Source organism: Ambystoma mexicanum, chromosome 6p (genome assembly GCF_040938575.1).
Source record: "Ambystoma mexicanum isolate Mex_15411 chromosome 6p, UKY_AmexF1_1, whole genome shotgun sequence".
Lineage (NCBI taxonomy): Eukaryota > Metazoa > Chordata > Amphibia > Caudata > Ambystomatidae > Ambystoma > Ambystoma mexicanum.
In genome coordinates this window covers 1,330,165,894-1,330,179,779 of record NC_090935.1, presented here as the reverse complement: position 1 = coordinate 1,330,179,779, position 13,886 = coordinate 1,330,165,894, and the positions used below count along the sequence as shown (strand labels likewise).

Here is a 13,886-nt window from a genome sequence, read left to right as displayed (position 1 = left end):
GATTTTAGACTCTCTCCTATTTTGCTTTCAAATTTTTACTTTTTTCTCTTAGTGGGTGGGCCACGCTTTTGCCTTTGCACTCAGATAGATAGGACTACTGGCAGTATAATAACACTGTGTACATTCTGGATCTCGACTTGTATAGGTCTTACATAAGGTCAGCAAATATTTATGATGTTCCATTATGTATATAGACTCTATAGCAGTGTTGTTTATTTTAACTTATGAGCTGTATTACCATTTTTTTTAGTATGAGGCAACGTCATTCTCGGTTTTCTAATGTCCTGAGATTACAAGCACTAAGCACTTTATGTATTTCCATATAGGAAACAACATTATCCAGCTGCTAAATGTACTTTGCACTTTATTATCATATGGCAGCTAATTGTATAGTTGCACAGTTATTTATAACAGGCATTTGCACTTTAATAAGGTAACTCAGTACAAAGGAACGGGAATTCGCAGTTGCCTAGTGCACTATGCACTCCAGTAACAGCACTGCATTATCCAGATTGCATTGGAACTAACGTATGGAACTACAATTACTTAACAGACCCGTTTGGCCAAGCAGCATAGAGCATATATAATGTATTCCTGCATTACACAGAAGGTACACAAAGTAACACCTAACAAATATTTTTTTAAGCAATGGAAGGCTTCCCAGATTCAATGTGGAACAAATGAGGCACTTATTGACCATGCTTACGCACGGTCAATGTATCCATTTGTGCAACTGGTTAAACACAACATAGTTTCCTCTTCTGTGTGTTTTTCCATATTGTGGACGACTATGGTTACTTAGCAGTAGACACGGATATGTGAGATTAAGCATACCCAATATGGGAGCTGCTGTCCCGACCCCCACATTATTATTATTATTATTATTATTATTATTATTATTATTATTATTATTATTATTATACTGTCACATTGAATCTGGGTACAATATTTTAGCTGAATTGCCTTAGAAATTGTAGAGATATATGGAATGCTGCCTAAATACTTTATTGCAAGTATGAACATGAATTTGGAATGTTTTATCTTGTCATACATAACGTTCAAAGATGGCAGATTTCCTTTGCAGGCAGCTTCTAGATGTACACCTCTCTACACTCTGCAACCATAGAGAGTATGCCAGCATAAAAGTCCTTCTTCTCTGTCTACATCCCAAACGTGATCAAGCGGTATGTTTACCGCAATACATGTCATTTTCATGTTTTCTTTGTCCGTCCATGGCATTTAATTTAATAAAGGAGTATTTTATTGCCCGGTAACTACTGGCTTCCTTTGGCTCAAAGTCAAGCGTGGACTTTCCTCACTGGACTGCTTTCTGGAGTGCACACCGCTCACTTTGTACATCGGTATAAAGTTTCTCTCATATATATATATATATATATATATATATATATATATATATATATATATATATATATATATATATTTTCAAAACGAAAATTCAGCCCTATACAGGGCAAAAACCAGCGGATTGCACTCCCAAGAGCAGCTGAGTCCAGTCAATCCAATCTTCAGCAAATAATGGGCTTGACGGCAAAATCAGGCAGCCCCAAATATTCTTTATTAATTAAAAGTGCATTAGAAAGGGGAACCTGAAAAGCACAACCGACACGTTTCGCGATCGTCCCACCGCTTGTTCACGATAGTAGGAAAAACACAGACAAAGGACTCCTTAAGACGTGATTCAAACTCTGTGATTGCAATGCATAGAGTGTCCCATTCAGCACGTCATTTTCATGTGTAGTAAATCAGGCGGCCATATTGTAGTGTGCCAGGGTTTTCGTATTCCCATGTTCACAGTAAAATCTAATATATTTTGTTGTGAGATAGACATAAAATCACATCTTGAAATTCAAAATATATAGCCACGGGTGCCACAATATTCATCAAAGAGGGAACTATAAAAGGGGATGGCATATACCACGAGGAAGGCAGAATAGTAACAAATGTAAAGAAACAGTCAAAGTAGTGACCGTTGTCGAAAAGGAACCATGTAGAAATAATGCAAGGTTCCCTCTGCAAATGCAGGAAACAATGACAGGAGAAGACTGGAACATACCTCTAAAAAATATATCAACAATAATATGTGTGTGAAAAAGAGGTAAAAAAACCTAGTCTGCAGATGCGAACCAAACAAAAATATACGAAACCTACGCCAAAAATATAGCGCACTTTCTGATATATTGCCATCTCCTCAGTATGATCCCACAATGCCAATTTTGAACGTGCAATGGTTTAAGGTTCATATATGCATAGGCTTTAATCATAAGTAATCTTAATATACCAATACATGCCGTAAGCGTAATGTATATGCTGGGGAAGTGACGGGTCTATTCAAGCAAAAATAGCTGCATTAGGACAGGTTAAAGTGCTTAGTGCGTAAACATTGTACAAAGTGCAAAAGTGCATAGCAGCAATAGTAAGGAAAAAAGGGGTAAAGGGGTAAAAAGGGAAAAGAAAGACAAAGGGAATAAAAGGGATCACAGTTACATTCTCTACGGCAATAATAATGCACACAGTGCTCTACGTCCATGGGTGCACTTTTCATACAATCTCAAAGATTTAAAAACAATCATGCTCTCTTAAAAAGAAGAGCATGGCACAAAGTCCATGCAACCATGGACAGCTGGAGAATCGTAAACAAATAGATCCACAATAAAGTGCAAAGTGCATTAGCCCTAAAATGCCCCAATTTTGGAAGCAAAACATCCTTCCTCATAAACCTTCGATAACAGCCAGGTGGTACATCCATGCTTGATAGGCCCGTACAATATTTAATTAAAAATCCACATATAAAAAAATGATATGAATATATATGTATCGTCCCCCAGTCATGCATATTTTGGGTTTTGGAAAGTGCAACAAAATGCATAACAGGGTAAAACATGTTAAAGGGATCCAATGTATACTGTGTAAAGAATATGTTCATCTTAATAATCAATATTAAAAAATATATATATGCATCCTACTACGGTAGATGTTAAAACCAGTAATTATACAAGACAATGACAGGCCAGCAAATTTCATGAAGTAACAACCATAAAGAATCATAAAAAATCATAAAAAATATGTTCTGGCAAAAGTGAGTCAGGGTTCAAGGGTATCGAAAAGAAGGCGTTCTTTAAATCAACCACTGTAAAGTGGGTCGCTACACAAAAGGGTGGCCGGGTTTGGAACTACAGGAAATTCTTTCTGTAACACATAATTTAGAAATCTTGGATCATCCTCCAATTGCCCCCTGTGGCCTTTTTGACAGGGTAAATCGCTGTATTGCACGGTGAGGTGGACGGCACTATTATCCCTTGATTGAACAGGGGCTGTGTTGTGTCTTTTATTCCCTCCTCTGGCTCTCTTCATAGTGGGTACTGTTTCACTCAGGGTAATACTGCTCCAGCCTTCAGTGTAATGTGTACTGGGGTCACTTCTTTTAAAAGCCCAACGTCAAGTGGATTGGTGGTCCATAACTGTGCGGGCGCATACTCTTAAGTCTGCCTCAGTGAACCGCAGGTGCTCAGATTCGTTCCGATGAAGCAAGACGGCAGCGGACAGCAAGAGAACAGCTTTTCACTTGTTGGAGGGACGGAACACATCCTTGCAAGCCTCTGCGGGATGGAAGTATAAATACCCACATCTCTTTTCCTCTTTGATGTGCCACATCAGACACATTGGGGTGGAGTCTTCTTGGGAAATCAACACTTCCTATTGCGGGAACTAACTGCTGAAAGCTGTTAAACGGAATTGATTTGCCGACCCAGCAACATCATAAAGGAATCTTTCCTTTTGCTCAACTAAGAATGTAAATTTGTGTATCTCCTGATGAAGACGTCACTAAAATAGAGTATCCCGTCGAAACCGGTAGAGAAACCCGAGATGAGGTCGTGGTTGAAGATTCTAGTGACCCATCTCAATCAGCTGACCACCTTTATCATCTATTGTGGCCAAACATTCTTTCTATAAATAATCGTATTGATGAATTACATGTCATGGTTTTTATAGATTTTAGATATTGTGTATCCCTTGTAGTTTTGTATAAATTGGATGGTTGACGTTTGTATGTGGATGAATGAGCGTACGATTGAATAGGATGAATTTTATTATTGTATAGATGTGTTCTTAAAGTGTTTTCCTGCTATGAGAATTGTTGCCATTAAGTGCAGATTAAAATCATGATTTGAGTCATTTATTTAAATTGAATCAGGTTCAATAAATTCCCTTGATACCTATTTGAAATTTGCTTCCTTTCGATGTCTTTTCAGTGATCTATTGTTATAATAATACCCTCATCCAGAGCGTGGGGTCTCCTGTGCCTTTCAGAGAACATGAAAGACTGCACCTGACACTTTCCAAAGGTTGGTTAACCATTGCCTGAATGGGTTACCTGATTTATGCATGGCATATCTGAATAATATTACAGTTTTCAGCTCTACTTGTGAAGAAAATGTCAAACATCAAAGTATTGTCTTACAGGCTCTTCAGCAGGCCCATGTAACCATAAAGGCAACCAAATGCCAGATTTGGTCTCTATCTTAGCGTGTAGGAGTGCTATCTTGTCTAATAAAGCTTGCTGGATGTTAACACACCAGGCTTTATCCTCAATGCAGACGTCAGTAAGCGGTGCCGACGATTCCAATTCTCTTAAGATGGAGAAGAGTTCTTTAGTGCCAGATTTAGCGTTATGGATTCTGGTGTTGAAAATCTCCTTTTTAATATTAGTAATGGCCGCTTTGTATGTGGCCGCTGCAATGGAGAACCTTACCTTAGTAGGACAAGAGAGGGCTTTTCTCCAAATGGCTTCCGAAGTTCTTTTGATATTGTGTAATGCTTTTAGTTTTGCTGAGAATCATTTGTTTAGATGGGCAGCCGGGATAGCCTTTCTCAATTCTAGTGGTGCAATTTGGTTTAGGGCTTGTTCCAGAGTGACATTGGACAGGTCAACCAAGGAGGCTGGGTCTGTGTTAGTGTTGGGCTGGAGGTTAGTGATAGGCTGTAGAAGTGGTCGTAGGTCCTCTAGGATTATGTTACGTTTGTTCCTAGACAGGGTTTGTCGTGCGGTGATGATGGGTATGCTGTGGTGAGTGCCTTTAGGTATGGTGAAGGTGATACAGTGATGATCAGACCAAGCACAGGGTGTGATGTTGAGTAGAGTGATGTCACAATTGGAGTCCGCCAGCCAGTCCAAGGTTCTGCCTTTGGCGTGGGTGGGCTCGTTGATCCATTGAGTGAAGCTTATTGTGTGATGGTGTCGTCCAGCATAGATGCACTAGCATTGTTGGGGTCATGAAGACCTAGATTGAGGTTGCCCAATAAAATAATTTGTGAACCTGGTTTGGTATTAGAGGTTAGAAGGTGGGTGATGTCTTCCTCAAAGGAGGATATGGCACCTGGGGGTTGATAGATGAGGTGGAGTAGGATAGTGAGGGTGTCAGAGAGTGTGAGTTTTAAAGATAGGTGTTCTGCTGAGGGTAGTCCTGGATTCGGGAATTCTCTGAGGTTCAAGTGTGATTTGGCTATGAAGGCCAATCCACCCCCTTTCCCAGTGTCTCTGTCTGAGCGGATGATTGTGTAGTTCTCTGGAATGGCAAGAGGTAAGGAGTGGCCTGCAGCAGGGTGTAACCAAGTTTCTGTGACAGCGAGGAAGTCCAAATGGTTGAATATGATCAGGTCAGCAATGTCAGGAGCGCGGTCACTAGGGAACGTACGTTAATGAGAGCTCCCTTGATGTTTGGGCTGACAGTGACTGGGGCGCCTTGTGGTGGTTTGTGGTGCGTAGTAGAGCTAGTATCGCTGTGTAGGCCAGTTGGCGCGGGGGAGGGAGTAGGAGTTTGAGGTGTCATGGACTCTCTGAGGTTGTGTGGGGCAAGTGCCCTGTAGGTCGTGGTCCTATAGCGTAAACGTGAACCTAGTCTTGTGTTTCTCATATGGAGAGGGCATGGAATCAGAGGTGTTGGTGGGGTTGGCGAAACGGGTGATCCATTCTGCAGGGGAAAACTGGGATTCAGTGGTGGATGTGACTGGGTGTAGAGTGTCGGAAGGTGCATGGGACTGCCAGACAGGTAGGAAGTTGGTAGGTGTTATGGCCTAAAATAAGGGTAGGATAGTTGCCATTGTGAGCGTTACTCTTCTTAAGGCAGCCATGGCGAGCAAGCGAATTGCTAGGCAGGGGTGAAGGGGCGCTAAAGGTGAGCGTAGAGGTGCCGTACTAGATGGTGGGGACTAGACAAGGTACAGTTCCCGTGGCTGAGTATGATGAATAGTTTTATTTAGGTCAGGTAGTGAGCTATCAATAGTACTGTAGCCCAATTGGATAGTTGGGTTTGCCCCTGTTGAACTGAGTGGTCAGCCAAAGAGCTGGGCACTCTCAGAAACAAGAAGTGGTAACATGGCTAGCAATAGGAGGTATAAAGAGGCGCTATAATGCAATAGAGCAGTACTGTGAACTGCGTGGATCAATAGCAGTGGGGAGCAAACATGCAGTATGGTAGTGCAATGGCAGACAGTACCGGGGGGGGGGGGGGGCGGGTTGGAGTGCAAGGTAGAACATTAGGGATATCTGAGATGGTGAGCAGCAGGATTGCAATGGTGCAAAGATAGGCTAGGCAGTGGATGCCGCAGTATAGGCACATGTACAGGATAAGCTAAGCAGTAGTAGGACCCGCGGTATAGGGCCGCAATGTAAGCACAGTGCATGTGATTTTATTGTTTAGTTTTAACTGCTATAAATAATTACCAAAGCTTTCAAGCCTACTGATGAGGAAAAGTGAACGTGTGCAAATCTAAGGAAGATGTGAATGCTGGAGATATAGCTTCGTTATTTATATTCCACAGTGGGTACATTTATTTTACTTATAAATGTGTAATGTTTATTTGTGAAGAAATGAGTCAGGATCACCACTTAGCTTCAAATCCTTTATCTCACTAACACACTCTACAAAACAAAGGGTGCAATGAAAGCCCATCTTTGTTAGCTCGAAATGACCAGACAGTTATGTATTAAAGTACTGCCCCCACAAAGGAAGCTGTCGCTGAGACGGATTGAGTATGCAACATGTTTTGATATGAGGACCACTCCGAATATCACTTGAACTTCTTGCACAAAATGTTATTTATGATGTAAAATGTGATGGATTTTTTTTTATGTCAAACTTTTCTTTATTAACCTTTATTTAGTTACCATATTTTCCTCCACACAGATCTTCAGTGACACTCTTTCCACATGAGTCTGAGAAGATATAAAAAAGGAATGTGACCGTCTCTGATAAGTGGGGCAGGCAGGGTGTAGTCAGTGTATGCATTTGCTTACAGATGCTGACTTTCATTTGAGTAAACTGGTGATTTATTTACATCCTGTTAAATCGTCCAGGCTTTAGTTGCACATGCAAACTTATGGCTAACTAGAGTTCTCATGTCTGCAATTCAGATTGTTCCGTGGAAGCCTCCCTCTAGGCCCAGATTAAATCTCTGAATATGATGTCTAATTTCATGCAGGTGTTATTCATGATGCCCAAAACATGTGTACGATGTCTGTATTTAAACATGACTGCATTTGATTAACTCACTTTCCTTTAATATTCCCTTCATGCTAAAATAATGAAAACATGTGCACTACTTTGTTCTTACCAACCTAGAAGTGGGGAGTGCTTGTGCCACTTATTTCCCATATGCTGAGCGAAGTATTTAAAGGTGCACTCCAAGCTACGTTTTTGTTACCTTGTCAGTCAGTCCCCACAATCCACTTGCCTTACCCAGTACATTTAAAAACAAAATTGCTATGGGCTACCGGAGAAGAATAAATGTACTTTGCGATCGTAGCATTATGGTCCTCCTACACCATGCTTGGACTGGCCCATAGTGCATTAGGGAAATGTCCTCCCTAGGGGCTGGTCAGGCAGCCCAGTGCAGGCATTTTTTTTTGCACCTTAGCGACCAGTTTGAAAGACTTAGTGCATTTTGCAGCTGGTATTTATGTCCAATGTTACTGACAGAATGTGCTTTATTGAAACTTTTTCAGAATAATGTCACAAAAATGCAACCCAGGGACTACTCAGTGGCGAAAAGTAACTAACTGAAATTGGTACCTTTGCCCGTTTATTGTATCAGACAATGCCTGTCCTAGACTTTCTTTATTTCATGGTGCTACAGGAGAATGGGGCAGTCCTTTCAAGGCCTAAGTGAGGAGGCAGTGGGGTGGGTGATGGATCCAAGCGATGTGTCATACACCCACCACCCCTGACTCTTCCACTCCTTCGGATTTGTTTGTGTGAGGGGTATGATGCTGAAAAGTGCCTTTGCAAAGACCCTCTACAGACCCAAAGGAAAGGAGAATGATGCCATTCTGAAGCTTTTCACTACTAATCTTAAAGGTAAAAACACTACACGTTCCCAAGCAGTGAGATGGAATGAAGAATGAATGGGGAATGTTAGAGTTAATCGATGCAGTAAGAAAGCTTAGCTTTGTAGTTTTGTTTCATCACATTTGTGTGGAAGATGCTTTGTTTTTTTTGGTAAAAGGTATACTTTTAATTTCTTTTCAGCTATCAAAGTTAGGGAGCCAGATAACTAAGTTGCGATCACAAGTTGAAAAAGGAGAGGCTCTTCGACAAAGTCTTGAATATGACCTGGCTGTTTCCAGAAAGGATGCTGGTGTTGAAAGAACTGTTCTTGAGGAATTACTTGTGAATGGAAAAACAGAACAGGAAAATCTGAAGGGTGGGTATGAATAAAGTACTTTCGAGTATTCACCTATGAAATGGTTGCGTTAAATCAGTAGGTATCTAGAAACGCTGTTGTTGCGAATGAGACAGTTGAGATAGAACAGTCTTATTTTACATAAATGTATTTGGAAAAGTGCATATGTATGTATTGGTCTTCTAGAATACAAAAAACTGGGAAGCAACAGAACCCTGGGATGCACACAGAGGGTTACAGGTAGGATGCTGGGTAGTAGCAGAGGTAGCTGGAATGAGTACGGGGGAATGGGTGGGGAGAGGTCTATAGGTGAAGAAGTAGGGTTGAATGGAGCAATCAATGACCGGCGAGATGTTCTTTGAAGCGTAGGGTCTTCAGGTCTTTCCTGAAGTGTAGGATAGAAGGGGTACTCTTATCTGCATTGGTAACCTTTTCCAGAGATGTGGTGTATGGCATGAAAATGTATGTTTCCTAGTTTTTTTTCACTCTTGCAGTTCTTTGTTTACAGTTCTTTGTTTTCTTTTTCAGCACCTTAATACCTGTGGGCTGCTAGTGCGCTTTATAAATACAAATAAATACATACATTTTAAAAATACAGTCTTGACGATTTTGTGGTTTCTGGTGGTGCTTTGGCCATCCGAGATGGCGAGTTTCCAGGCCAAGTAGAGTGCTGTTTTGGTTGTGCCTGCTTTGTAGGTCATGCAAGCTGTCTTGAGCAGGATGCATGTTTGAAGGGGTAGTCAATGGATCTCTTTAGGGATGTGGTAATGGGCTAAAATGTTCTTTGTCCTGTGATGAGGTGTATTGCGGCATACTGGACGGCTTTCAGAGTGGCCCAGGTGGCATATATAATTCTTGTGAATATGCTGTGCCTCTATCCTGGTGGGAGAAGACCTGGACTTGAACAACTCTTCTAAAACTCTGGTCGAAGATGAAAGGTTTGACTTTGTGGATCAGCACGAGCTGGAACCATGCCTAGGATTTAGTACTTCTCTTTCACGGTTTTCTAGCACTATTTGAAGTTGAATCCTGAGGTAAAATCTTGAGTTAGACACTAGATGCATTGTTGCTTCATCCTCTGGATGCAGAGGTAATCACAGCACTGTCAAGTGAGATAACCAGTCACGCAGCATACCCCAAATATTCACACACAAAATGCCATAAAGATCACCCTAATAGTCCATTGCTGGGGTGGCAATGTTATGTAATTCTATAAAGCATCCTTAATTGTTAATTGCCTCTGCTGTTATAATGTTGTGAAATTATGCAATGAATGTACTGTTATCTTGGAATGCAATGCTGTTTGTGAGTTACTGATTAGAATGGTTGCTCATTGTTCAGACATTGGCCCTGATTACAAGTTTAAAGTATTAGCAGTGCTAATCCTACAAACTGAAATACAGTTAGAACCAGAGTTAACTGGTGAGTCACCATTCTGAAGTCCCATACGACTTCATTGGAGAATGGAGGAATTATCACTGGAGGAAATACCACTGGAGGCAATTTCTCTGTTTTTGGCCGTAATACATTGATGCATATGCTGGCGGTTCCTGGTTATGGGTTTGCATCTCATAAATATGAAGACTGGAAAACAGAAAGTAATTCGTTAACTGCCTGTTTTTATTTCCTTCAAATTCTGAATGAGGCTCTTTTCTTCTTGTGAAATGGAAAGTCCACAACTGTATCCAATGGCATTGAGATAACCAATAGTAATAATATCTAAAGCCACACTCTTATCTTTTAGTTGCAGAGCCATGTAACTACTTCACAGGGCCACCACTATTTAGATTCCCTACACACTCATTACTATCAACTGACATAGATGAACACATGATACACTCCACCCCTGCACATAACAAATTCCTATAAAGTTTAAATCAATGATAAATTGTCAGCTGTATGTTTGGGCAAGAGGCAAGATTCAGAGGAGCAACAGAATAAGGATTCTTAATCCTGATCATGTTAAATAACACTACGTCTTGCAGGAACTTTGAGTCAGAAGTTAAGAAAGTTCTGACAAAATCTGCCATTGTTTTCGTAGACAATGAGAGCAGTTCTTTAACAGGGGACCCATGGCTTTCCAAGAAAGATAACATTCGGTAGCAGTAGCCCAAGAGCCTCTTGGCAAAAAAGAACATTTCTTACAGATCACAACTAGCCCAAGTAGTTGGCAAACAATGGGTGCCAGGGAATTAAACGAGTAAAGAAGTTTAATAAACCTGCAAGTAAATTAAAAGTGGCAGTAAAAAAAGAAATAAAACGGGGCATGGCTGCCTGAGTTGCTACGGGGCTGAGAGGGTGGAAGAGCACATTAAGGCCTTCTCCTAGCACCCCAAATCACAGTAGAATGGAGTTTTGTTAACCATGAGCCCTGCAGCCACTGCTGGATGAAACCTGAAGTTCTAGCGGTTTCAGCGTTCTGGGGATTGGCCCCGATGGAGGGTGACTGGCCTTGCACGAAGATGGCGGCTCTGGGCCGGGCCCGGAATTGAAGGAGGTGGTGTGTCTGACTTGCAGCTCCGGCTGGCGTTCTGTGCCGGAGCCACCACCAGGGCATAACTGTGCAGCGAGCTGAAAGCACGGCGCCAGCCCTGGAGCAAGGAGCAGTGCCGTCCCTAGCCTGCAAGTGCACGGGCCAATCTGGTAGTTATCCTGAGGCGGCAGCCATTGGTGCTGTGAGTCGGGCGGACTGCAGACCCCTGGGGGGCTCAGTCACCTATGTGGGCGCTGAGGGGACTACGAGTCGGGACGTGGCTTTTTGTCCCTCTTTCTGGCTGGGCCTGCGAGGCGGGTTGGCCCGACTGGCATACCTGTGCCTCCTCTCCATGTGAGCTCCCGGGTTCCGAACTTGCGCTGCACACCCGCCCAACTAATTGCAATAAAACGCTCCTGAAAATGGGGGCCCATGGTGCTGTGGGAAAATGCCCGCTGTCTTGGGACGGCACCCGCTGACACAACCTATTACCTGGACTCTCTGCTTCCCCCTGCACTGCAGCGCTTTGACTCCATGCTACACAGAACCCAGCAAAGCCCAGCATGGTTGATGTGACCCAGATACGGTGGCCATTTCCATTGGGTTCATTGGGCCCAGCCTGGTGGGAGAGGCAAACACTGCCCTGAGGCTTGCTGTGTTCGCTGCTGGAGGGCCTTGCACTGTCCTGATGCTTGCTGAGGTCGCTACTGAAGGGGTCACCTTGGTTTGCCTCATACTATACTTCTGATTTGCGCACACCAGTACAGCGAACACAGATCCTACGCCCTATGTGCTATTTTTCCTGCCACATCACTGCACATTCCATGCCTCCTGAATGGGGTCCTGGTCTGGCATTGGGTGTGACTGTGCTCGGGTCTGTTTGCCATCCTGTACGGGCTGACCCCTTATCTACATCTCTCAAAGACTGCTTGCGGGACATGGTACTGGCTTGACGAGCACTGACTCTCATAGTGTTAACATTGATCTCATACTCTAAACATGGCCGCCGCAATATCCATTTGTATCTTGCAGGTCATTTGATTCATATTGCAGAGGGAGCTACTTAAGCCTCGCCTCCGCTGTAACGCTCACGTCACGTCTGCTCCGCTGACAGCGGGTAAAGCTACTGGCGTTTCTCCTCACAGAACCTGTCAAAGGAATAAATATAAGAAAATATAAAGACATTAGCTTTACAGAAAAAGACAGAAAATACAAAGACATTAGCTTTACAGAAAAAGACAACAGAATACAATAGTTATAGAAAATACTTACCAAACCTAAGTTATCTCTGCAGTAGTATCTTCTGTCAACAGTGGTCACTTGTTACCACAGCAGCTCCTGTCAGAAGTTTCTGCCGCAGCCTCAGCATCATCCGAAGGTATTTTTCTCCACTTTCCGAAAACCTGCAAAAAAACAAAGGTATTTAATTAGCAAACGAACTGAATCGAAAATAACAGAAAAAGTTTTAAATAAGTTTTACGTACCCGAAGTTTCCTCAAGTTATCACCTCACAGTTGTTTCCGCGCTCTTCCTGAAGGCTGCCGTTACTCCATATAGACGAACTTACATTGTTTAATGTTTCCTCATCCTGAGTAACATCACAGTCATCCGCAACCATAAATCTTTTCCGAATTCCGAGAACCTACAAGAAAAGGCCAATTATTAGAAAGCGAGATCTCTGCAACACAGGAGTTATTACAAGACATAAAAGAATAAGGTATTTTCTCCAGGATACTTAACCCAAAGACTACTTTTGGAATAGTATAGACATTGTCAAGGCAAGAAACTATAGAGTACCTCAGCATTCCGGACTCCATTTGTATCTTCATTTCAACGCGCCCCTGTAGAAAGCAGGAGGAAGAGCTCCACAAAAAATAAATTCAGGTGAGAAGGGAGGATTATAAAAGGATACATTTAATGCAGTACCTTCTCAGTAAATAGATGTTATAGCAGTTCTATTGTTGTTATTATTGTTTATACAGAAAGGGAATCCAAAAAGTGCCCAAGTACAGGTCCACAGGCTGAGAAGGCATTATTCTTCCGAGGAGTCCAGGTAAGCGTTACAGAACGTGAAGCCCTACTTAAAATACTCCACCTGAGCATAATGGAGGACACAGGAATTGACAAATGATCTCAGATTTTAGGAGAGTTAAGGGCAGAAGTCAACGCAGCTAGGTCAGAAACCAATTCTCTCAGGAGGGAGTTGGTGGTTAACAGAGAACATACCAATGAATTGGGTCGCCAATTACTACAGTCCCAAGCAGGACACGCACCACTTCCTAGTGGGGTCCTACAGGGTCCAATTTTCGCTCCCAGTCCTCCTCTACAGGTAGTTTTACCTGGGAACATTCCACTATCAGCCCCAGAGAGATTTACAGGGGATCCAATGCGTTTTTGCAGTTTTTATGAACCAATGTAATTTACATTTTCTGTGTAGGCCCGGGGTCTTTCCTTTAGGCCAAGGTGGCATTTGTGTTATCATATCTGGGTGGACATGCTGCTGGCTGGTCTATACCCTTAGTCAATCGAGATGACCCATTATTAAGGAATTTCCCTGGTTTTCGGTAGGAGTTAGAGAAACTCTTTGCCCCGCCCAGTCAAGTAGTGAATCCTCCTACAGGCTGTGCTGAATTTATAGACCTAATTATGCAGCTGGATGGGGGTGTGACTACAGGGCCATGTAGACGGACGTGCTCCCTGAGGAGCTCCTGCA

At 42.5% G+C, this 13,886-nt stretch overlaps 1 protein-coding gene across 2 annotated transcripts in view; it reads left to right on the top strand.

Annotated features, from left to right (window-relative positions):
• Positions 1–13,886, top strand: part of LOC138510377 (coiled-coil domain-containing protein 171-like) — a 3,784,015-nt gene that overhangs the window by 371,212 nt on the left and 3,398,917 nt on the right. The window contains exons 1-2 of one of the 2 annotated variants that reach the window (XM_069625991.1): positions 4,270–4,364; positions 8,547–8,721. The gene's annotated coding sequence lies outside the window, so the exon portion shown is untranslated. Of the gene's footprint in view, positions 1–4,269; positions 4,365–8,546; positions 8,722–13,886 lie in introns of those variants that run through there. The other variant, XM_069625990.1, reaches the window with a different exon arrangement.